Below are 27,293 nucleotides of genomic sequence, written 5' to 3' on the forward strand. Positions count from 1 at the left end.
GGATTTACACATTTATCATGTTGTACAAAACCCTTGTTAGATGCCAACTAGAGTATAACTCTACATTATGGTCTCCCTTTTACAATATTCATTCCGATAATATTGAAAAGATTCAACATAAGTTCTTGAAGTATATAAACTATAAATTGCATATCCCTGTAGAAATCATTGATTATAACTACTTACTAGATAAATTGTCTCTATTAAAACTTTCTGAAAGAAGAATATACACAGATTTAATAGTATTATATAAAATACTTCATTACAAAATCGACTGTCCTGAGTTACTTCAATTAATCAGCATCAACATACCCAAAAGATCTTGCCGAAATTTGCTACCCTTTTATTTTTACAACACCAGGGCACTGTCTTATCAAAATTCCCCGATTCCAAGACTTCACAATCTCGGAAATATATTTTCTGATCTGGGAGATATATTTCATCTTAAAAATAATCATAATTTCCGTAATATATATTTTTTTGCTATTGGTTTTTGTGGTGTTATGCCGTGTTTCGCTAACTCCTTCTTTAGCCAACGTTTCGGACAGCATTGCAGTGTCCATCATCAGGGCAGATGTGTTATTTGAGGTTGTGGTGAAATATGAGCTTGTGATATGATAGCTGGATGTGATACCGTGTTGCCAGCTCCAACCCTCTGAGCTAACATTAACATATCATTTTTTATTTAAAATGGTTTTCTTCGTTTAGCTCTGGTGTAGCCGTCAATTACCGGATACCAAGAACTATTGAGCTTAGCTAGTCTCTATTAATGCCTGGCAATTCTGTCTGTCACATTGTGCACATAAGGCAGGAAAGCATAGCCTTTCGACTCTTGTTCAATTCTGTCTTCGTTTGGTGCAGATTTGGCCCTTATGATTTGCCTTGTCTGACTTGCTGGGTAACCGTTACGCTCCAGTGCATCGGTCAGCTTCGTAAGTTCCGCTCCGATTTTATGTTCTTCACATATTCTGGTCGCTCGGGTCACCAATGTATGGATAAGTCTTCTCTTCTGCGCTGGGTGGTGGTGCAAATCAGCGTGTAAGTACCGATTCGTATGGGTTGGTTTCCTATATACGGTATGCCCTAGGCTACCATCGTGTTTTCGCATCACCTCCACATCTAGAAAAAGCAGGATTTAATCTTTGTTTTCCAATTCCATAGTGAATTTAATTTTGCTGTGGAGAGAATCAGAGAATGGTCCAAGAATTCGTTTAGTTTCTCCGTTCCATGAGGCCAAATGGCGAAGACATCGTCGACGTAGCGCCACCATACTTTAGGGACAGCCGAAGCTGTGTCAAGTGCCACTTCTTCAAACTTCTCCGTAAACAAGTTGGCTAGTACTGGCGACAACGGACTGCCCATCTATGAATGTAACAATAATGAAAATGCATTTTTAGGGGCTTTATTTTAGGAATATTTCAACATCTAAATTTCTGTACACATAAACTTCCGTCGAATTCCGCTGCGCACAAATAAATTATAAAAAGTATTTTGTTTCTACTTAATTACGACAAGAAACAACGATTTTACAATAGGAGAGGGTAAAAGATACATTAAAGATCAATTTTTTCTCAATCAAAAATAAGTTTGAAGCTTAGGAAATATGCATAAATTATTAAAACAACCCAAACTAAAAACCTAAAAGCCTATTTTGTACATGCTTACTTACTCGGAAGAGGAAATTAACAAAATAATAAACACATTAAAAAACCGAATTGCTCCTGGATTAGATGAGATAACAACGGATTGCATTAAGATATTAAAAAATGAAATTTTGAAACCTATAACACACTTAATCAACCTTAGTATAACACACTCCTGCTTTCCTAGTACTCTTAAAAAAGGACTAGTTATCCCCATTTATAAATCCGGAGACAAAATGGAAATAACTAACTATAGACCAATCACTCTGTTAAACTCGCTATCAAAGATTTTCGAAAGAGTATTAAAAAACCAAATTATAAAATACCTTGAAGAAAACAAATTAATCTCGGATAACCAATATGGATTTAGAGACAAAATAGGCACAAAAGAAGCTTTAGCATGTACAGTAGATTATATACATAGCAACTTAGATCAAGGGTACAAATGCATAGCGATATATCTAGATTTAGCTAAAGCCTTTGACTCAATCTGCCACAATTCACTTTTTAAAAAATTAGAAAACATGGGTATCAAAGGCAAGGAACTTCAACTATTTAAAAGTTATATGAGTAACAGAACTCAACAAGTCAAAATTAACAACCATACTAGTAAACCACTGCCGATTACATATGGAGTTCCACAAGGAAGCATACTAGGGCCCGTTCTTTTTACTATTTACATAAATGAACTTTGCAGCATGAAAATAGACGGTGAAATAGTTAGCTATGCTGATGACACAGTTTTACTTTTCAAATCTAAGGATTGGAATAATGTATATAACATAGCGAATTTGGGAATCTCGCAAGTGAAAACATGGCTAGACTCAAACATACTTACACTTAACATATCAAAGACAAAATTCACAACATACAGTATAAATAGCACGGGACAGCCAAAAAACAATACAAACACCATAAAAATACACGAATGTTTAAACACCAACATCTGCGATTGCCCTCCTCTAGAAAAAACAGAACAAATAAAGTATCTAGGAATCGTAATTGACCATAACCTTAGATGGATACCTCACATCAAACATATCACAAATAAACTTCTCAAAACAATCCACATTTTCCTTAACATAAGAAACATATATAAAATAAAACAATTGAAAACAAGATATTTTGCACTCTGCCAATCAATAATAGAATATGGAATTATTGCTTGGGGAGGAGCAACAAACTCGGCTATCAATTACATAGAAACCGCACAGAAAACGATCTTAAAGGTAATACTAATAAAACATAGACTGACCGATACAGACCAAATATTCAACAGCTGTGACGTACTAGATATACGCCAATTATACGTTAAAACACTACTAAACTACATTTTTAACAAAAAAAATAAATTTCAACATACACAAAATAACACTAACAGACCAGTTAGACAAGCGTACAAAGAAAACATTAAAACTCCAACAGTAAATTCAACATTTGGACAAAGACACTACCAATACCATGCTATAAAAGCTTTCAACAGTCTAAAAATTGAAATTAAAATTGAGGAAAATAAAAATAAATTCACACACAAAATTACAAAATGGATTAAACAACAAAAAAGACAATATTACCAAAATGTCATAGCATAAAATAAAAATAAAACCTACACGTAACACACAAAACCAACATAAACACACATCACTCACAAACACACAAGATTATTTTCATTGTATTATTTTTTTTAATTTTAAATGTATTATTATGTATTTTTATTTTTAATTTTAAATTTATTATTTTCTTTTCAAATTTACTATCTTCTCTTTAAATGTAATATGTAGATAAGATTTTCATATTATAAAATGAAGGCCTCAGCACGGGCAAGCCACCCAGTGAGGCCTACATTACTGGAAAACATAAATTGTAACAAAATAATGTACCAAATAAAAAAAATAAAAAAAAATACCTCCGACTTAAATAGTTGTCTTCATTGGGTATTTATGTTGAAATGAAGAGTTGTTTTTTAAAGAGCCTTTGCAATAAGCAGAATTCGTCAAGTTTACCTCAATTTGAATTAAAGTCTAATATAACTATTCAATCTAATGATTCACAAAATATCTTGATGCAAACAATGTGAAGAGTAGGAAGTCATAATATATTTTTTTAATATAACACTCTCACGACAGATCAAGCATGTAGTCAAACCATGTTTATTTGGAACAACGAAATATTTTTCTTCCCATTTGTCTTGAAACACTCTCTTTTCGTCGGACAATTTGCGATTTCTTTTTGGAGACATTCCCGCCACTATGGGTAGTTAAATTATAACAAAACAGTACTTTATGACAGCAAAAAATACTGTTGTATCCGTGTGACTTGAGATAAAGTCACAACACTGACGCTTTCAACTTTTTTTCAACAAACATTTGTGTTGTCACAAGCAAAAAAACTTGCGCGCGTTCTTGTCTGTCAAATATTTGTTTTTTTGGGAATAAATCTAGCTTATGCAATAGCAACATTTTTACCATATCTGATGTGAACCATAATGACAATTCTATTCGGGTGACACTATCTGAAAAAAAGGTGCGACCATAGTCAATTTAATTGCACTCAGCAATTCATTGTCCTTGAAATGTCCTTGAAGCAGAAAAATATCGAAATGTTTCCTGAGGGCAAGATTCATTTGACTAAAAAATTAACTTTTACAGCTAATTTTCTCAGTGAAACTTGTAAATCTGAGAAGAAAAAACCCAAAATGACAAGAAATTTGAACAAATGAAAAAATAAATAACACTGAAGAAAATTTGCAAAACATTATTGGCCGAAAACACGACAGATGAATTCCGATATTTTTCTACTTATTTTGAACTTTTTTTTTATTTTTTTTATTACTTTATTTCTTTTCATTTCTTTACACATATTATACATATTAATAGATAGTATATAATAACACAATATATAATACAAAATAGTATACACAAGAAATGAAAACCCACTAAGGCACTGCCTGAGTGTGGGTAATATAAAACGATTACTATATTTCAAGTACCTAAAGTATAATATACATTAGTAGAAAAGTTTTTTTTTTGTTTATAGATATTATAAAAAGTAAAGAGAAAAACATTATGTACAATAGTTTATAAAGTTTCAGCAAGTGAGTTGTAGAAAGGATCAATAAATTTATAGTAAAAGCGTTTCAATATCTGCCTCATTTAGCCATAATTTTACCTCTTTAATATATTCTATCTTTTTATTTATCATTTGAGTTTGTAGTGGTAGAAGGTTAAATGTACGAGGACCAATGAAACTGCTATGTGTCTGCATTAATTTAGTATTGGTTTAGGGGGTGTAAAATATATTATTTGTTCTTTTGCTCATTCTGTTTTCATTTATTTTAAAATTATTTTTGCTTTTAAATAAATATTTCATAGTTTGTAATATAAATAATTTACGAATGTTAAATAATTTAGATTCCTTGTATAATAGGTCGGTCGAGAATGTTTTATTTTTGTTATATATGACTTTAATTATGTGTTTTTGAATTATTTGTAGAGGCTTAATAAATGTATCAGGTGCACCACCCCATCCTATTATGCCATAAGTGATTGCAGATTGCACCAGAGAGAAGTAGATCATTTTCAATTTTTCAGCGTTTAAAATTTCCTTGAGTCTATAAAATATGTAGGTAAGATATCTTAGTTTAGAAGTGGTTTGATTAATATGTGATTATCAATTATCTTTTGACGTATGTCACAAAGTAGTGAAACTGACCTTTTTATGTGTTTTGCTATACTTTTTGTCTAATTTGTAATCTTCTCCATAATGTATTGGTGAATAACCGTTTTACGGAGAACATGAAAAATAAATAAATAAATAAATAAATTTCCAATTAAGATTAATATCTATTGATACTCCTAAATATTTTATATTTTTGACATTAGCGAGTTCGTTGCACAGGAAGCACAATTCTTGATTGCAAGTTGTATTATGGATTTTAATTTTAAGGTTGTCTTTTGGTTTGTTTTTCATGTTTTTATAAAAAGGTAAGTAAAATGTTTTGCTGTAGTTTAAGACAAGTTTGTTGTATTTTAACCATTTTGAAACAAGTGAAATACATACAGTTGCTTTCGAAAAAGTTTCTGTCCAATTATTACCATCCACTATTATTGCCGTGTCATCGGCGTAAGAAACAATTTTACCAGGGATTTCAAAATTACATAAATCATTAATATAAATTAAGAATAAAATCGGGCCAAGAACAGTTCCCTGCGGAACTCCGTTTTTTATCTGTGTCTCTGAACTATAATTATTCCCAATTTTTGTTTTTTGTGTTCTGTCTTTAAGATAGTTTGATAGTAATTTTAGTGTGTCTTTTTTGAAGCCCAGTCGAGTTATTTTTTTAATGAGTAAATTATGATTAACGGTGTCGAAAGCCTTTCTTAAATCTAGGAATATGGCAAGACATTTCTTTTTTTTTATCGATAGATGTATAAATATTTTTTGTCAATTCATATATGGCATCCTCAGTGCTTAGATCTTTACGAAAGCCGTATTGGTTTTTCGATAGAATTTTATATTTTTCTAAGTGTTCAATGACTCTAAATTTGATGCATTTTTCGAATATTTTTGATAGGTTTGAAACAAGGGATATTGGTCTGTAATTGTCTAATTTATGCGTATCCCCAGATTTATGAATAGGTATTATAGTGGAGATTTTAAATTGTTCTGGAAAATGACCATCTTTGAGGCATATATTAAAAATATGTTGTAATGGCGTTAATACATGTTGTTTTATTTTTTTAATGTATCACATGATAGTCCATCATTTCCCTTAGAGTTGGATGGTTTTAGGTTATCAATATATTTTTCAATTTCTTTAAATGTAATAGGAGAAAAATATTCTATAGAGTTAATTGAATCGTTATTAGAATCTAATTGAGGAGATGTCTCAATATAATCATGATTAACATTAATGCCGGAAGATTCAAGTACCTCGTCTACTATATTTGTAAAAAAGTTATTAAAACATTCTGCAATGGTCGATTTGTTAGTTTTTATTTCATTATTTATTTTAACCTCATTTACAATATTTGAAGAAATAATTTTTTTGTTGGCAATTTCATTTATAATATTCCAAGTTTTTTTAGTATTATTTTTAGCATTTTCAATTTGTTCACAATAGTATTTCTTTTTGCAGTTTCGTATCAGTCTGCAAAACTGGTTAACTAACTGGTTAACTGGTCTAACTCATGGTTACATTTGTTTAAACATCTTTAATTTCACCAAAACAAAAATATAATACAGGATAACCACTAATAATAACATTAATAAGTTGGTCGATATAATAAATAACATTTAATCGTTGTTGAGGAAGTCATACACAAATGACGCTAAATTTACGTCGGAATAACCTAAACATTGTACATTCACTTTATACTGGAACTTACGTAGGTGGTACATTTGGGTCAAGTTGAATATAATATGTTTCTAACTCGCTAACACTAAACTGGCTTTATATTTTTATCACAAATAATTTCAACAAGCAAAATTTTAGAAACAAAATGAGAACATTTGACAACTACTGTGTCATTTTTTCTTGCGTGTCATCGAGCGAGATGTCAAACTCTAAGCCAATTAGATCTGAGCGTTCAGCCACAATGATTTTTTTTATATGACAAAACGGAGTTGGGCGTGTCGGTTTCAAATGGGTTTCAAGGCCAAAACTAACCCTAGACTCACCTCTACCGATTTAACCACAGACAAAAGGCAACTGCACAAAATCAATATTGATACCAACACTATCAACCAACGTACTTAAAATATGTTGGCACTGATATTTTCCAGTGCGCGCTCGCCAGTCGAAAAGAAATATTGGTATAAATGAGCTATCATTTTACACGATTATTTTCTATGGATAAACGATTTCCGCGTGCTAACTGTCATGGTTTTGATGAATGTTATTTTTAATCCCCTCTTTCCTTTAATAATTTCGAATACATTCAATCCTTCTACCTTGTTACATGGTTCGAAATTTTAAAACAAAGTAAAGTATCGTATCATATTGTCCATTATTACCACTGGCAAGAACAATGTATGAAAACTTTTGCACTTTCTATGGTTAATAAACCTAACAATTAATGGATAATACTTGTCATGTCTTTACACATACTATCTGTCGCATGTTTCTGTCTTAATGATATTACCCACGAGTATAAATCAACTGCTGGTGAAACCTTAAGGTAAAATTTTACTTACAGCTACTGTTTTTAATACGCATTTGATAAAAAAAACAAATCTTTGATACAACTTAATGACATTAATTAACAACTTTAAGAATTTACTTTTATGGAAAATAGTGGTTTTAATTTCGTAAATATTATTATAAAGGCTTTTTTAAAACTGTAGTCGTAGGTAAGGATTTGAATGCTTAACACATGTTCCAAATTCGAATCTATAGCCGCGCTAATTTAACAATTGTTTTCTAGGTTTAGCGACTTAAGAGGCCGATTCCTTTTCAATCACCGCCTTGCTTCAACGCTCTCCCGGCAGTCATCGATCTCCCTTGCCCGGAGATCGTACCCATCACGACAGACTCAGTTATTCACAAAGTCATGGAAATTCTTCGCCTAATGGCGGCTTCATCACGGTTGAGCCAGTGACTCGCTAATCCACGAATCGACGTTTCCTTGAGAGTGCCTATATCAACAGCACGCTGATAGTGGCTCAAGAATCCATGGGTACTCCTCGCCCAGAGATCATCCTCATCAAGGGTGAACCAGTGGCTCAAGGAGCCATGGATCTTAGTTTCCCTGAGAGCGGCTTTATAAAGGTTGAGCCAGTGACTCAGGGATCCACGGATCTTAGTTTTCATGAGAGTGTTCGTATCAACAACACGGTGACAGTGGCTCGAGAAGCCACGGGTACTCCTCGCCCAGAGATTATCCTCATCAAGGGTGAACCAGTGGCTCAAGTAGCCATTGATCTTCGTATTCCTGAGAGTGGCTTTATAAAGGCTGAACCAGTGACTCAGGAATCCACGGATCTTCGTTTTCATGAGAGTGTCCATATCAGCAACACGGTGTCAGTGGCTCAAGAATCTATGGATGCTACTCGCCCAGAGAGTATCCCCATCAAGAGTGAACCATTTACTCAAGAGTCCATAGATCTTCGAATCTCTGAGAGTGTCTTCATCAATGCTGAACCAGTGGCTGAGGAATCCGTGGACCTTCGTTTCCCCGAGAGCGCCCATATCAAAAACGTGAAGCCAATAGCTCAAGAATCCATTTATATTTCTCACCCAGAAACAATCCTCCTCAAGGCTGAACCAGTTGCTCAAGAATACATGGATCTTTGTTTTCCTGATAGTGTCCATATTACAAAAACGGAGCCAGTTTCTCAACAATCCATATATATTTCTTGCCCAGAAAGTATCCCCATTAAGGCTGAACCAGTGGCTCAAAGATCCATGGATCTTCGTTTCCCTTTCGGTATCCATTTGGAAAACACGGAGCCAGTGGGTCAAAGATCCGCGGATCTTTGCATTCCTGAGAGTGTCTTCATCAAGGTTGATTTAGTAGCTCAAGGATCCATGGATCTTCATAACCCTGAGAGTGCCTTCATGATGGCTAATCCAGTGACTCGGGAATCTACGGATCTTCTTTTCCCCGGCGTCCCTATCAAGATGGAACCAGGTTCTCAAGATGAAGTTCGGAGTGAACAATCCGTTAAAGAGACAGAAGACTCAGATATTAATAATGAATCGTTGGAGTACTCCAAGGAATTAAATCTGACAGTTGGTGAGAAACATTTACACTTTAGAACGTTTTGACAAATAAATTAAATATATTTAAAGTGGAAATCGTCGAGGAGCGCAAATTTAAAATAGTAATAATAATTATTATTTTTTTTGATAAATTAATGTTTTAATTGAATGAAACACTAGCATATATTGAATATTTTCTCGGGTAAGAAATAAGCCCCCATAGCTCAATGGTCAGAGCTTTCGACCGGAAATCGAATGGACACGGGTTCGAGTCCCGTTGGCGTCATGTATTTTTTATCAGGAGATTTTTTCAATGTGGATGAGTGTTTCAGGCGAACAATTATTGCTTATAAAAATAATAGTAATAATACTTGTTTTTTTAATCTCTATAAAATATTTTTAATATTTTCAAATAATGATATCCTCACTGGGATATGCTGTGCTGAGGATTTCATTTACGTAAAATTAAAATGTGTGTTTTTAATCTTTCTCAAGTTGACAGAGATATTATTTTTACAGGAAAACGTAATTTGGATGAAAAAAATGAATTTTTCAAACAACCTAACTCAAGCAAGGCTTACGAGAATCAGGAGTTGACATGTCACCAGCCAATTCCCGGTGAAGTTAAGCCATTCTCGTGTTCCGAATGCAGCTCTTCGTTTTCAAAGAAGTCGAATTTGAAAGTTCACATGCTGATTCACAGTGGTACAAAACCATTCTCGTGTACTAAATGCAGCTATACAAGTTCACAGAAGTCTAATTTACAAGTTCACATGCTTATTCACAATGAAGAAAAGCCATTTGCTTGTCCCGACTGTAAATATTTGTGTGCACGAAAGCCTAATTTGATAAGGCACATGCTGACTCACAGCGGAATGAAACCATTCTCGTGTCCTCAATGTGACTTCAAGTGCGCGCAAAAGGCATTTTTAAAAAGTCACATGTTTACGCACAGTGACGAAAAACCATTTTCGTGTTCCGACTGCAAATTTTCAAGTTCTCAAAAGAAGGATTTAGTTCGGCATAAGTTGACCCACAATGAGGAAAAACTCTTTTCGTGCGCGGACTGCGAATACAAATGTTCTCGGAAGTGGGATTTAATTCGGCATATGATGATCCACAGTGGAGAGCAACCGTTCTCGTGTCCAGAATGTGAATATTCATTTTCACAAAAGGGAAATTTAGTTAGACACTTGCTGACTCACGGTGGAAAGTATCCTTTTATCAATTATTCTTATTAACAAAGAACACCTTTAAAGTAGCACTGTGTGGCACATAGTGTATTTGTTTGCCGGCAACCCGGGCGTATATATGTAACATTAATAACATATCCACTTCCCGTCGCACTGTATAGTGTCTAGTGAGACAGTGTGTGTTTTGAGAGGCGGAACTTGAATAAATAGAATATCCAAATTAAACCGTACATTTGGATCAAGTGATTAGGTGATAGAACAACCTGCTGAATAAAATAAATTATTACTCATATAGCTACATGTATGGATGCTTAAACAATAAATAACTCAAAAAGATAATATTATAGTCTTTATTAGCAATGCAAATAAAAGTATATTGCTATTGTTTTTAGTTAAATATTTAAATACTTCAATCATTAGATACGATTACATTTAATTTATTATTACGATTTGCATTTCCTACGTCGTCAAGCGGTAAGGTCTTCGACTAAACCTTAAAGATTTTTTTATAACTATATTTATATAATAGGGAATAAAATATTATATAATTCAATATGATTTATTCTTTAAAAAAATTGTGGCTGTTTTTTTTAAAGTTGAAAATAAAAATAATGGTTAATGACAACTTAAAAAAAACTTTACCCGTGACTTTTATAAATTAATAACTTAAATAAAGTCGTGGAAGCAGTTTCGCAGTTCTGAAAGACAAAATCCAACGTGAAAAGTTGTAATGTTCTACCTTTGTAAACGTTTTTCTTTCGGCACATAATGTTTATATAGCTTATACTATATGATAGACTGTCCACTAATCCGAGGTTCAGGATTACATTTTCATCGGGATTTAGTTCGTCTTCACTCAACTCGTCAACTTCAGATTCGGGATCAGATGGCAAATTAGTGCAGGTTTCTCTAGTGGAGTTGTGATATGCTTCAAGTAATACTTGAAACATTCTACTCACGGGTGGTAATTTACATTTACATATAGTTCTCAAAACATAAACGAACATCTTATTTGAGAACAAAATTAGATTCTTACCTTAATTCCTCCAACATCCAACTATCATAAACTCTCTAACTGAACGATAAAAATGTCGGTATTTATAGTTTTATTCAAATTTCCAATGTTCATGGCGCAGAGAGGCCTGAAAAGTGCCTTTTTCCCACCAAAACTGGAAAATGCCTCCATAGACCACATTAAGGTAAGATCTCGTAAAAGAAACGATGCTTTTTTAATGCTGGTCCTGATTGTTAGGGTCATATTATTATTGTGTTAAATTGTTTACAATCTAAAAATAAATATCGAAACACAGCTAAATTATTATGAGATGAACTAAGACATGTGAAAAGAAAACTGAACATCAATATTGATATCATTATTTTTCAAATTCTCCGAAATACAATAAAAAAAACATGGAATCATAAAACAACATAAAAATAACAAAGAAAGTATTACAAATATGGATTCACAGACTTAATAAAATATAAAAAAACGCGATAAGTTGCATTTGCAATGTAAAACACAGCTGGAAAATGAGAACATGAAATTAAATTATATCAGATATAAAAATATGTGCAAAAAAGCCATTTATTGTATAAAAGAGGAATATTACGAAAGGAAAACCGAAAAAAACTTACAGAACCCAGAGAAAATTTCGAACGTACTTAAAAAAATGCTGACATTGCACCAAATAAAATCACAGAGATTATAAAACGGAGCAAATTTCAACAAATACACCAACCCGGATATAAATAGACTTAAAATACTAAATAAAATGAAAACAACAGAAAGACAGAAAGAGCAGGAAAAACAGAAAGAGCAGGAAAAAAGCCAACAAAATTATCTTTTCCTTGAACCAAACAAGAAATTAATAGGATCATCTCTGAACTGAAACCCAACTCAGCACCTGGAATAAATGGAATGACTGCAAATATCATAAAGTAATGCACATAAGGTATAATAACACCTCTAACACACATTAATTGTAATTTGAGCATGCAAACCGGAATAACCGGAGGAGATCCCTCCTCTCCGTCTAATTACAGACCGATTTCCTTAAAAGTTTTTGAAAAGCTCATTAATGTAAGATTAATGAATTTCTTCACTAAGCACAAACTAATATCTCCACAACAATTTGGCTTCCAACAGAGAAAAGCAATGATTTTTGTCCAGTGTGCGTGAGAAAATGCCTCGTCAAATCGTGTTTCTCTTTTTATGCGGAATTCCAATATTTTTTTTCTCGCGTATCCTTTTTAATTCGGTGAGAATCTGTAAAAAGATAACATTTTTACTAACGAATGATGTTCTACGATGGTTATTGTTGAAATAGATTCAATTGTAAATATTTGGTAAACTTTCGAGATCGCTGGCCACGCTTCATATGAATATTTTTACATAAAGCCTTTTGATTCAATTTAATTACTATTAAAAAACAGCTATCAGCTAACAGCGATGGAAAATACCATATTCAAAATTACAATCATTATGTAAAATGAAAATTTGCTTTCGCCGTGTGGGATGAAAGCCATATACAATAATATCTGTCAATGACATTTTGTAAACTTGATATTCCCAATACTATATTTCCATTTTATCTGTACTTATTTGTTATATTTATATTTATAAATATACGGCTTGTATATTTTTATGTTTCAATCATACTTCCACTTGTAAATATCGATTTCCTTCTTTATTATTTAATTTTAGATGCCAAACCACCAGGCGAACACATTTCTGATGTGTTCTTATTTTGTGTTACTATTAATGTAAGTATGCATACATTATTTCGTACTAACAATCATGCATGCGGGGACATTGGAGGGTCTAGAATCGTTTTAAAATAAATGTAGCTTCTTTTTACAAAAAATCCAAAAATCCAAAAAATAAGAGTCCTGACGAGTGCGGCTAAGGAGGTTAAACAATCAGCTTCCTCATACAGCCTTTGGGAAAGGGTGGGTCCTCTCCAATGTACTCAATTGGTAGGCACTCCGTTAGTGGAACTCCGGAAATAAATAAAAGTTTTTAGACTAGTTTTTCTACTTAAAAATATATATTTAGCTTTAGTTAACTCTTAAACCTTACCTGGGGTATTGGAGTACCCCCCTGGTGTTTAAAATATCAACAATTTTAACAATATTGCACTGTTGCAAAAATTGCTCTAGCTAATCTACTCTCGATAATTGGCGCGTAAGTTCATCAGTAAGCCGTGACCGCCCGGCAAGTGCAGTCAAGTCCACAGGTTTTCCGGGGTACCCCAGTACCCCGTGGTAGGAATAGTGTTAGTGTGAAATCGAGGATTTCCGAGACCATTCTGAAGTCGCATCTCATGAAGACGGTGATCAAGATAGTTTGAAAGGAGATGAAGAGTATTCAGGTAGGCGCTTGGTTTGTGTGCTAGATTCTCCATTAGTTCTGTACGGAAAAAGTCATAATAATCGACATAAGTGGACTGGTGTTAAGCCTTCTCGCTCAAGAATGCCTCGCCGCAATATTTTGTTGCACCCAACTAGTAACGTTTTAACAGAAACCTAAAATGTGACAATTGGTTCACGTCTATACCCACAGCCAAGAAGTTACTGGAAAAGGGTATAACATTAGTTGGAACTGTAAAGAAGAATAAACGACAAATTCCTCCTGTTTTCATGGACACTAAAAATCGAGAGAGATGCACATCACACTTTTGTCGTATTGTCCTCTGAAGTCAGCTAAGAAGAAAGTTGTAACCATGCTGTCCACCATGCATGACAGCCCTGATAAGTATAATGAAGTGTACCTTCCAGAAATAATACATTTCTGTAATAAAACCAAATGCGGGGTGGATGTGTTCGACCAACTTTGTAAGAAGTACTCGACGTCCAGGAAGATCAAAAGGTGGCCCATGTGTCTCTTCTACGGGATGCTAAATGCCGTTGGTGTCAACTCTTGGGTCTTATTCAAGCTGTCAACTAAGATTGATAAAGAGAAAATAACCAAGCGGCGTGAATTTTTTAAGAGTTTGTCAATGGCACTCATAAAGCCTCATATGAGAGCAAAATTACAATGGTCAAGTTTACCCCGGGATGTCAGAGAAACTATACGCGCAGTCTTGAATATTCATAGTGAAGATCATAGGCCGGTCCCTGATAATCCCAAAACTGGTCGCTGCTGCTTTTGTCCGCGCACAAAGGACAGAAAATCTCGATCTGTCTGTAACACTTGTCGCCGCCATATTTGTGTTGACCATCAATACAAAATCTGTCCTCCATGTAACGACAAAAATGTCTATTACTTTTTATTAATAAATTTTATTGTCTTTTCTTATTACTTTGCCATAATAAAATAATATTTAAAAAAATATCAAAGGCTTTTATTTTATTCATTTTTTTGCGCGGGGTACTTCAGTACCCCGTGGTAGGAATAATTACATTCCCAGAGTGGTAGGGTTTAAGAGTTAAACTCGAACCGATATTGATAATCAAGATGGCGTCAACTAAAGTTGTTTGTGCGTGCGTCTCTAGAATTCCCGACATTTTGCGGAACGAACTTGAGAAGATGTCAAAAAGCACAAAAACGTCATATTTGGGTTAGAAAATGAATTGTAAGAAGAATGGAATTAGGTGCATATAATGCTATTTTGAGAGAGATGGCATTACGGTATTAAAAGACACCGAAGAGTGTCGAAATCATTTACGAAATTTGGATAAACTGTAACTGTATTAAAAATTCAAAACTTTACTTACTTTTGTGATTATTTTCTTTAATTTTATGCCTTTGTCTATGGATATGTCCATTTCGGTAAATGTCTCATTTCTTGTCGCGCAGTGAACTTTGGCACCACCTTTTGAAGCAATGTTTTGTTTCTACGCAATAATTGTGTTAAATTTATACAATTTGAGATTATTTCTATAACATTATTATATAAAAAATTCAAGTGCTTCTATTTTTCTAGTAACGTTTCTTCGTCACTTTGGATTTGACCGCCCGCTTCAGTAAGTACGTTCTTGCCATATTTACTGAGCCCGCTGTCACTTAAGTCGGTAAGGGTAAGACATTAACATAAACCCTAAAGCATCGATGACACGGAGCTAGTTTACGAGCTGCTAGTCGACGAGTCTACAAGCTAGCGAGTAAGCGAGTTAGCGAGTGTCGATGACACACAAAACTTTCCACTCGATCAGTAGCGAACTAGCTAGCGAGTTGGAATCACGTGTTATTTTGCGTGACGTGTTGTTTGCATTCTATCGTTTATTTTTTTAAGTTGAAAAATGAAGTGGAACACGCGTGATATTACAGAGTTTCTCAACATCTACGAACAATACCCTATTTTATGGAATATAAAAGACAAAGAGTATTGTAACACAAAAGTAAAGGATGAAATTTTCAAATACCTCTTAATTAAACTTAACGAAAAACAACTAACTGTCGGTATGGATGTGAAGCAACTGAAGACAAAAATAAAATCAATAAAAGACGTATACAGACAAGAAATAAATAAAATTGAAAAATCCAAGTTTTCGTTGTAAATCCTTCTTGATAGCATAAGCTAAGATAACTACTGCCGCGCGAACTACTTCCGTTGACATTTTTTGCTGACTGCCAAAACGCAAAGATACTCGCAACTAGTTACTAGCAGCGATGATGACACACGGCTAGTTAACTAGCTTATAAGCCAACACGCCAGCGAATGGCGAGTAAATTAGCCCGTCTTTCTATTTTACTCGCTGCTTTTTTACAATCGGATAGTCAACTAGCAGATTGTAAAAAAGCCGATGACACGGGGCTAGTTTACAAGCTGCTAGCGAACTCGCTGGCTTGTAGCTTGTAAACTAGCCCCGTGTCATCGATGCTTAAGACAAGTCTTTCAAAGTCTGCGCTGCAAACCATAGCGAACTTTATTTGAATGCGCGGGGTCAGAACCGTCGGACAGCCAATGACGTTTGTAAAGTCAATAAGTAACACCTAATTAGTACGTGTTTATTGTACTAATAGAACATATCGTTAATTCTTGATATCGAACGAAAGATTTAACCGGATTAATATATTTAATTATTACATCATCTTTTGACTTGCTTTGCACTAAATGTCAATAATTTATAAACGTCGAGAAGTGTTTTATTTCACGTCATAAATTATCAAATATATTTTATATAATGCATGTAGTGAAATACGTATACTTAATTAAACCAATTTTTGTTTTTATTGAATTTTTGGTTTTTAATGTGAGTTTCCACTGATATATCTTAATTTGTGAATATACAAAACAAAAGAGTTACACTAGACTACACGGATATAGGATGATCGGAGCTCTGTGAAGTCTTTGACTGGGCGGTCGACCTTCTGACCTAAATGATCGGAGCTCTGTGAAGTCTTTGACTGGGCAATCGACCTTCTGACCTAAATGATCGGAGCTCTGTGAAGTCTTTGACTGGGCGGTCGACCTTCTGACCTAAATGATCGGAGCTCTGTGAAGTCTTTGACTGGGCAATCGACCTTCTGACCTAAATGATCGGAGCTCTGTGAAGTCTTTGACTGGGCGGTCGACCTTCTGACCTAAATGATCGGAGCTCTGTGAAGTCTTTGACTGGGCGGTCGACCTTCTGACCTAAATGATCGGAGCTCTGTGAAGTCTTTGACTGGGCAATCGACCTTCTGACCTAAATGATCGGAGCTCTGTGAAGTCTTTGACTGGGCGGTCGACCTTCTGACCTAAATGATCGGAGCTCTGTGAAGTCTTTGACTGGGCGGTCGACCTTCTGACCTAAATGCGTGCAGTACAGAATTAATAATATATATGTTCATACAATTTGTACTAACACCGTCTTCGTATAAAAAATCAACTGGGGCGCTTTATCCGCGAAAGGTATTTTTCCTTTACTACGTGCACTCCAATATCTGCACGCAATATCTTTGCAAATATAATGCCGAAATGGGCTTTTTGTCTGAGAGTTGAAATATCAATATTTAATATTTTCAGTAATTTGAATTATTCCTTCACCAAATAATTGTATTTTACGGTTTCAACCGGTAGACCAAGTTAACCCTTCAACACTTTTTGTTCAGTTTGTTTTCATGTTTTCTGTGTAATTTTCCGTCAAAACAAATACCTTTTTAGAAACTAGATAAAATTATATTTTCGGTGTACGCATTTAAAATATTTCTAAATAATAAAAAATTAATATCAAACGTGAAAAAATGTTGTCAAAAAGGCCAACCACATTTTTTCTTAAATATTGACTGGAATCGTAGAAAAATTAATAGTATTCGATATTTCGAAAACACATTCGTTTTATTTGGGGAATTTATAAGAAAACTGTAACTTCACTTTTTTCTCGTTCCTGTAAAAAAAAACAATTTTATTAAGTTAACCCGATTGTTATGTTGATGAAATATGAATTATTCATATTGGCTATTTTCAGGATTTTATTAAAAGAAAGAATTATTATTTTTCTTTCTAACGCCAAAAAAAAAATACGTATTTCCGCGTGATAGAAAAATAGATAAAAATACTTTTATAAAATATGGACGTCCGGTCATATACGACCTTAAAACGCTGGAGGGATTTTAATAGTTATTATTCTATATCTAAGGAACGTTTGTAGAACTTTTCTTTGAACTAAATAATAGTACATACTATATTTAAGTATCCAAGAGATTTGTTCCAACACAAAGTTACCCCTGCGTGGAAATGGCGTGATGGTTAGTAAATTGGTTTTTAGAATTAACCGCCTGAAAACTCTACTCTAAACCATTTAGAACGGTAACACCGGCCACACGTCAGCTAATTGTACTTTTAATATCTTGGGTTTATTATATATTGTCTATATTTTGGTTTAATCGTGGGCAAAAAGCAACACATTGACACTATTATCGAATAACATAACGATAATAACATTAATTAAAAATAAAGAAAAATGTATTGGGCCTAAAATGTGACCCTTGAGGTACACTGCATGTCCGCGATTTGAAATGGGAGGTTAGAATGTTTTTTGTTACTTTACTTAGAGAATTATTTAAGTTAGTTTAGATCTTCATCTAATCTAATAATTTATCCTCAATGCCAAAATTAGTTTAATTTTATGGTTAACTTTATCAAATGCTGCAGTGTCCTGTATATACGATACATGGAGCCGACTTGGGTTTTATTATGTTTGTAAATATGAAGACATTTTGTTATTTTAAGCTGCCACTAATAACCATCACACAACAGAACGTGCCATGGATCTTCCCAACCCAGAGATTGTTTCCATCAAGACGGAGCCAGGATCCCAGGAAGAAGGCGCAGGTGAAATACCGTATACGGATATATAAATCGACTTCCGAGACGAAAAAAAGGAATATTTGCTGTATGCTGAGAGTGTTCAGCCAACTAGTATGTTACATTACGTATAAAAGGAATATTTGCTGTATGGAGAGTGTTCAGCCAACTAGTATGTCACATTACGTACATTACAAAAGTGTTTCAGGACAACAGCTTGTTTTCTACTTCCCCCTTGCGTCGTCCATCGGTACTTTTGGTTTTTCCCTTGAAATATTGATTTGCAGTTAAAAGTTGATTTAATAATGCCTGCAAATAGTTCCCAATTTATCAAGCTCTTGCCTCACCATATTGTTATCTAAAATGAATCATCGAGCACATTCCAATGACACACAAATTTCAACCGTGTACAAATGTTGGATGCGCGTTTGACGTGTTACTATGTACCAGAACCGAAAAGGATCAATGACACTGGTTCCTAGGAGCATCTTCCATTGTAATACCGGTAAAACAAGCATACCTTTCCTACCAGATGCCTGTGCTCTAAATTTTGAAATCTGTTTGTTAAGACGCGAGATTCTCTCAAACGGAGCTCCCGTTTCGGCACAGAGTCAATGGTTTTTTCTCCCGAAATGTAATATTTGTCTTCTTTTTTACGCATTTCATACCATAATCTGTCAATAACATTGCAATTTATTGTATTTCCTGTCATCTATCTCAGGACAGGTTATTCTCAGTGAGGTAATTAATGTAAGTTATCTTGTGATTGTTGATAATTTTATGAACAAAATTGATAACTTTTTTCTTAATATAATAATATATTATATTGCACTGATATCATGAATACAAATACCAATGTTTTAATATATATCTCCAATATTATTATTCTTTTTAGTTTTATGATGTCATAATATATATATTTTAATTATTCTGTGTAAGAGCTGAAGTATGCCTGCGATAAATAGCAAAGATAATAAAAGAGTTATTCATAAAACTTATCTCTATGTTTAATATATTATTTATTATGATTTCTTTCATACCGACAAACATTTGATATGAAGATGCCGAAGTCTCTATTCACGTTTTATTTATTTGCAGTTGCATGGTACGAAAAAAAAGGTATTTGAAAATTAATTTCACTTGATGAATGCGTTTCTGATAAAAAAAAACAAATTTAAATATTTAATTGTTACAAGAAATTCTTCTCCGACTTCGAATGTTCTTGTGGATTTATATTATAAGACTGTTGGTTTTAAATTTATAATTTTATTTATTTATTTTAATATTACATTTAATTCAAATTCTTTTCCACAACTCCTTCCCCTCCCCACTGCCTTCAGACTCACAACAGACCTCAATTGGGAATGCCATAGTCTCACTGGCTCCAGACGTTGGGAGTAATTGGGACTCTTAGGCGTTATTCACATAAAAAAGTAAATCAATGTATTGATGATTTATTATTCCAGGTAGCATTATTGTGAAGACTGTTCCCATCAAAGCAAAACCAGAGCCCCAAACAGAAAAGAGAGGAGAGATTCCTTATGTTGAAATAGACATAGACCTGCCGGATGTTAAAAAGGAATGCTTAGAGTACCGTGAAAGTGTTACCCAGACTGCAGGTAAAATTGGTTATTGTTCGTCTCAATTGGTTGTAATAATTGTCAGTTTTATTGAACTTTATCGAATACATCTACCTACTTATTAACTTTATCCACCATCTTTTTAGACTTGATAACGGACCTGAAGAAACAGCAAGGAAAAAAACCCTACACGTGTTCCCACTGTAAATACTCCTGTTCACGCAAGTCAGCGTTAGCACTGCATTTTCGCATTCATTCTGGAGAAAAACCTTTTTCTTGTTCCTACTGCAACTATTCATGCTCCCGAAAGAATAATTTAAAATGTCACATACGTAACCATACTAGAGAAAAACATTTTTGGTGTTCCTACTGCAGCTACACGTGTTCTCAAAAAGAAGATTTAAAATATCACAATCTAATCCACATTGATGAAAAGAAAATTTCTTGTTCAGACTGTAAAAAAACATTTTCTCAAAAAAGATCTTTAAAACTTCACACGCTTACCCATACCGGAGAAAAACCGTTTTCATGTTCCGTCTGTAGTTACTCATGTCGTCAAAAGAGAAATTTAAAATACCACATGCTTACCCATTCTGGAGAAAAACCATTTTCATGTGCCTACTGCAGTTTTTCAAGTTCCCGAAAAGAAGTTTTAAAACGTCACATATTTTCATTTCACAGAGAAAAACATTTTTCGTGTTCCGACTGCAAATATTTATGCTCTCGAAATGAATCTTTAAGACATCACATGCTTATCCACACCGGAGAAAAACCTTTTTCGTGTCCCGACTGCAGTTCTTCATATTCTCTAAAAGGTTCCTTAAGACGTCACATGCTTATCCATACTGGAGAAAAAGCATTTTCATGTTCTGAGTGCAACTATTCAAGTTCCCGAAAAGAAGTTTTAAAACGTCACATACTAGCCCTACATAGAGACAAAACTTTGTCATGTTCCGACTGCAAATATGTATGCTCTCGAAATGAATCTATAAAATGTCACATGCTTTCCGATACTGCAGAAAACCTTATTCAATTGCCTTCTGAAAATGTTCATGGTCTCGAAAAGAATATTTAAAAAGTTACACGCTTACCCATAATGGAAAAAAAACTTTTTTTATGTTTCGACTGTAAAAATAACATTTTCTTTGAAAATCTAAAACGTGTCCACTTACTGAAAAAATCCTTTTCATGCGAGTACTGCAGTTTTTCCTGTTCTCAAATCGGAGATTAAAAATGTCCCATAGTTAACCATACTGGAGAAAAACCTGTTTCATGTTCTAACTGCAACTTTCATTTTCACGAAAGGATAATTTAAAAATTCCAATGCTGACTCCCAGTAAAATACCGAAGCGATGTTGCGAAAAAAGCCAAGTCTTTTTCCGTATCAACTTATAATGGTTATGGTAATAACATATTTTTAAATTTGTGATGTGATTTCAAAATCAGGTGCGTTGCAAATGTGATTATAGGACTGAATTCACCGCGTAGGGCCTCAATAAAATACTGTTTCTCTGGGCATCCATACAACTACTTATTAGTTCCCAGATATGATGCAATTATTTATAATATGTTCGACTGTGTGAAGAGACAATCTTATCATAGTTAAGAAATAGATTTACTAAATTCTTCGGCTCTATGAAACATTGTCACACCATAAAACTCAGGAAATATCTAGCCCCAAAGATGAACTAGATGTTTTTTTGTAAAATACGCAGGACGCTGTTTTTAAATACTCGAAGGTAGCTAAATTACAAATGAAAAGGAATATCAACCATTTTTTATTATGTTTTTAAATGGCGTTAGTTATTTTATACAAATGATACGAATTAAGAACAAATTTACAAAAATAAAAAAAACATCAATCGTCAGTAATTAGTCCGATGCGTGACAAATCAACTCACAGATCCCTTCGCTGCACCTGGGATATTCCACTCACCAGGTCGATATCTTTGGACTTTTTGTATGAAAAAGTTTGTTCTCTAATTAAACACGGATAAAACAACCCTTGGGTCGACCATAGACTAGGATAGCGAAACTCAAGGCCATTTAAAAACATGAACACAAAAGCCCTAAGCATTAGTTCGATTTTGTATGAATGGCATTGAATCCTATATATGAATATATATTATGTTTTATATTTATTTCTGTAAATAACACCTTTAATAATTTTGAAGTAAAAACATTATATTTATCGATTTTAAAACTAAAACGTTAACATTATTTTTTTACACTGAACGATATCACACTTTTATCAATTTATCAGTGTGTGAACCAGAACATGTTTTTAAACAATTTGTTGGAATAATATCACAATTCTTATTATGTAATACAGAAAATGATGTTTTCTTATAAAAAATGTAACGTACATTGAGTACGAGCTAAATACTAGGCACATGTTATACCAGCATATTTAATTTTGTTTAGTATACAACATAATACATTGGGTATCATGTAAACAAAAATAAGAAAGATAACAGGTCGTTTTGCATAATATTTTGATAAATGTATTATACTTTATTTTATTGTTTTTACTATAATCATGCAAAAACTGTACTACTACTAACTGTCTTTACTTGTTTTATAAAATTTTGTAATTCCTTATAATTTTTATTTATTTTTATATTTCCTTTGTCATTTATAAATTTATTGTGTAGATACAAATACTAAATCATCCACTAAACTTAATGGAACTTTATTGGTCTAGAACATATGAATAATTTCTGTTTATGCTAAATGCATAAATGACTGTTTGTTTCCTAAATAAAATAAATAAATAATATCACTATATAAGTTTGCTTACGCAGACATACCATTGAACTGGAACCTTCGCGTGAAAATTATCATTTAAAAAAAACTAAAATGCGCTGTTTGCTTTAATGACGAGGCTATTAGGGGAAGGCTTTCTATTATTACTTTAAATTTGGCCTTTAATTTTTCTAAAATTTTTTTATTAAATTTAATAAATCAATTTAAATTAAATTGTGTGCTAGCATCGTCATTATAGTCAGCAGCTCATTAAAAAAACTCTGATTTAAAATGTTCCGATACCCCTGTACAATAAATGCGTTGGATGCGTTTAAGGAATTGACAACTCTACGAGATGCCGTAGTTCACCTCTAAGTCTGAATGTGTGTTGCCTCCAAGAGTGGCAGTGCCTCCAAGAGCAGTGGTGCCTCCAAGAGTGGCAGTGCCTCCAAGAGCAGTGGTGCCTCCGAGAGTGGCAGTGCCTCCAAGAGCAGTGGTGCCTCCGAGAGTGGCAGTGCCTCTAAGAGCAGTGTTGCCTCCAAGAGTGGCAGTGCCTCCAAGAGCAGTGGTGCCTCCAAGAGTGGCAGTGCCTCCAAGAGCAGTGGTGCCTCCGAGAGTGGCAGTGCCTCCAAGAGCAGTGGTGCCTCCGAGAGTGGCAGTGCCTCTAAGAGCAGTGTTGCCTCCAAGAGTGGCAGTGCCTCCAAGAGCAGTGGTGCCTCCAAGAGTGGCAGTGCCTCCAAGAGCAGTGGTGCCTCCGAGAGTGGCAGTGCCTCCAAGAGCAGTGGTGCCTCCGAGAGTGGCAGTGCCTCTAAGAGCAGTGTTGCCTCCAAGAGTGGCAGTGCCTCCAAGAGCAGTGGTGCCTCAACCATCTCGGGAGACTGCCAGCTGCTGCAGCCAGCAACATGTTGTGATGAAGGAAAGTCGAAGCTCATCTCTGATGCTGCAACTCTCGTATGACTCGTTATCTAAACTGACTTTAAGAATTATCTCGTCAGTTGCATTAAGGTTGGCTGCTTGCGCCAGTGATTCCCCCCAGTCCCGGCCGCGAGTCGACTGCCGTCTCAAGGCGACGGGCGTTCTTTAATTTGGCGTTGGACCTTAAATCTTGCATAGCCTGAAAACAACTTTGGTAATTATATTGAATTTAAATTCATATGGATTATATGATTTTTTTTAAAATAAAACCTTCCGATTCACCTTAATTACTATAAAAGGAATCTGACTGCTTTCGGGATATTTTTATTTTAGCATTTTAATTTTTAATTACGTAAATCGAAAATTAATGGCCAAAATAGTACCTACCTAGTATTTGCATACAGTAAATAGTTAAAATTCTAGCCACTCACATCAGGAACACCAACAAGAAAAAATATCATTAACAGAAAACATTACAGTTGTCATCCCATACAGCGAAAGTGAATTTTCGATTTAAGTAATTAAAAATTTAAAATATTCCAAATGCAGTCAGATTCCTTTTGTAGTAATTAAGGTAATTTAGAAGGTTTTATTCAAAAATATTTCGTATAATCCATGTCCAGCGATTCCGAATATTTACCACAACTTTAAATAATATTCATTATTTTCAGTAAAGCAGAAGGAAAATAATAAATTACTATTCAATTGAAGTTTATCTATTTTACGTTAAATAACAAAGAGAAGAGTGTGATAATGAGTATGTCCGTGAGAATAATTTACTCAAATCTTATAATTTTGTGTCTATATTTGTTAAGATTTATTTGGGCTTGATGAAGTCTTCAATAACAGACGCATGGTTTTTGTTTTTACTGCACAAAACTGCATTTTTACTTTATTTAATGTTACAACGAGTTAAATTATTCCCGACCCGGACAAAACACTTTTAATAATGGTCTGTCGATCATAATGACTACTTGTTACTATTTTATAGGAGAGAAGAAGTGAAAATCCACTCGGCGAGGCTTTTTATAATCTAATCAAGTAACACACAATGACAAGCTAATTATCAAAACACTGTCAAAGAAAGACAATTGATAAGCAAAACATCTGTTTTATCCGTTAGCCCTAGTTTTACCTCTGACCGCTAGGTGCTAGGCAGGAGCCTGTAAAGTAACTGTTGGTGAACTTTGCTAATGGTTCGTACATTTTCAACAATATTAATTCCCTTCTTGGTATAAGTGAGCCTAGTATGGTAGTTGAGAAAATCACCAATTTGTAATTTTTTTAAATTTATAAAATACAAAAATTAATTTAAAAAACCTTACAACAAACGGTTTATGAAAACATTTGATTATTTCTGTTTTATTCCCGTCAATCTTTTCATCGTTTTGCCAAAAATTACGAAAATTGTGAATTGATTTCGTAAATAATATCTACTTTTAAATTTTAGTACATATTTGAAAATTGATTGACGTTTAACTGACAGTTATTTAAATTTAATTCAACATTTCTGCAACATCGTATTACCAACGTACCGACATTCTTAGTTGTAGGATATTTTTCAGATTACGTGTTGTCATTTTACGGCGAAGCTTAATGAAAAATCACTATTTTGATTAATTTTTATAACGAATTGGTGTACATTATGAATACAAAAAATATGCTTTAGATAAATAGAAGGTTTTTCTTATCGTTTTGTTTGAGTAGAAAAACAAATAAAAAATTAAAATACTCAAGTAAAAAAATATTTTTTCAATTCATGAACGCGTTGGAAACAACTTAAAAAATACAGCATTGTAGCTAAGATTATCTGTGATAGTTTCACTTGATTACATTTTTTGCTTTGTAAAATTATTTACATTCACTCAACAACAGTAAACTAAACCAGTCACGAATTATTTCTGTCCACAAAATATTTTAAATAAAAATTAACACACTATTCCTGTGCCATTGTGTTCCAGTGTAAAAGTTGTGAATCTGCTCATTTCTTTGTGTCCTCAACAATAAAATAAAAGCCCGAAGTTTTAATAACAAATAATAATAACTTTACTTAAATTCAATATTTAATATTATCACCAAAGGCAGGTAACCTGCATTTCCGCACGACTTGTAACCGTAGTAGGTACTGATACCTACTCATTACTACCTGTAAGTGAACTTTATTCCAGACAGTAATCAGGGGACTTCAACCTACTATTAATTTTTATTAATCTAAATCCGAACTCATCATGGATGCGCATACATACATATCCCTTGCACAAGATGCCATCAATGCACTAACAAATATTGTGATGGATCCCAATAAAAAATTTAGCAAGGAGCATATTGCCAAAATAATGCCCAAAACTAATAATATCCTAGGGTCCATAGGCCAAATGGCTGCAAGAATGGCTACCATAGAAGGCGAATTATCAGTGTGCAAAAATATTCCTACTGCTGTAACCACTACTAATTTGCAAACAAATAACATCTGCGATATTATTGCTGAGATGAATGATCAAAATTTAAGGGAAAAAAATATTATAATATGTAACTTCCCGAAAGCGAAGCAATAACCCAGACTGATATTATGAAAGAAGACACTACCAGCATAAAAAAAATCATTTTCGACCTAGACAACTATACCAATTCTCTTGACCTGAAAGTTTACAGAATCGGGAAAAGGGATACTAATAAACCGAGGGGTGTAAAAGTCGAGTTCCCTGAGTCTAAATGGCCGAAAATCCTACTCGGCAAAAAACACTCGCTGAGGAATAACATCCGCATGTACCCTGATCAATCAGTTGCTCAAAGGAACTATCTAAATAATTTACGAATCGAACTAAAAAATAAGCAATCATCGGGTGAGCAAGACATTACAATCAAGTAAATTAATAATCACCCAACAATTATTGTAAAAATAAATCCAAAAAACTGACCCACAAACTAATAATACATTATCAAAATGTAAGAGGACTGAGAACGAAACTTCAAGAACTAAAATGTACATTATAAACGATGAATTACGAAATTTATGCCCTTACTGAAACATGGCTAAATGCTGGCATAAACGATCAAGAACTCGGGTTTTTTGATCATTTCATTTACAGAAACGACAGATGTCAAAGTTCCAGCAATAAAACAAGAGGTGGCGGCGTACAATTGTCAGTATCAACCAAACTGAATTCGAAGAAACTGAAATGCCTTCACAAACTTCTTGAACAAGTGTTTGTAATGGTTTCCTCAAAAAATGAAAAACCTATAATCGGTTGCACATATTTACCACCATCCTCCGGCCTGCAAAA

This window comes from Hesperophylax consimilis, chromosome 20 (genome assembly GCF_061612785.1).
Source record: "Hesperophylax consimilis isolate HC1 chromosome 20, BYU_Hcon_1.0, whole genome shotgun sequence".
Taxonomy (NCBI): domain Eukaryota; kingdom Metazoa; phylum Arthropoda; class Insecta; order Trichoptera; family Limnephilidae; genus Hesperophylax; species Hesperophylax consimilis.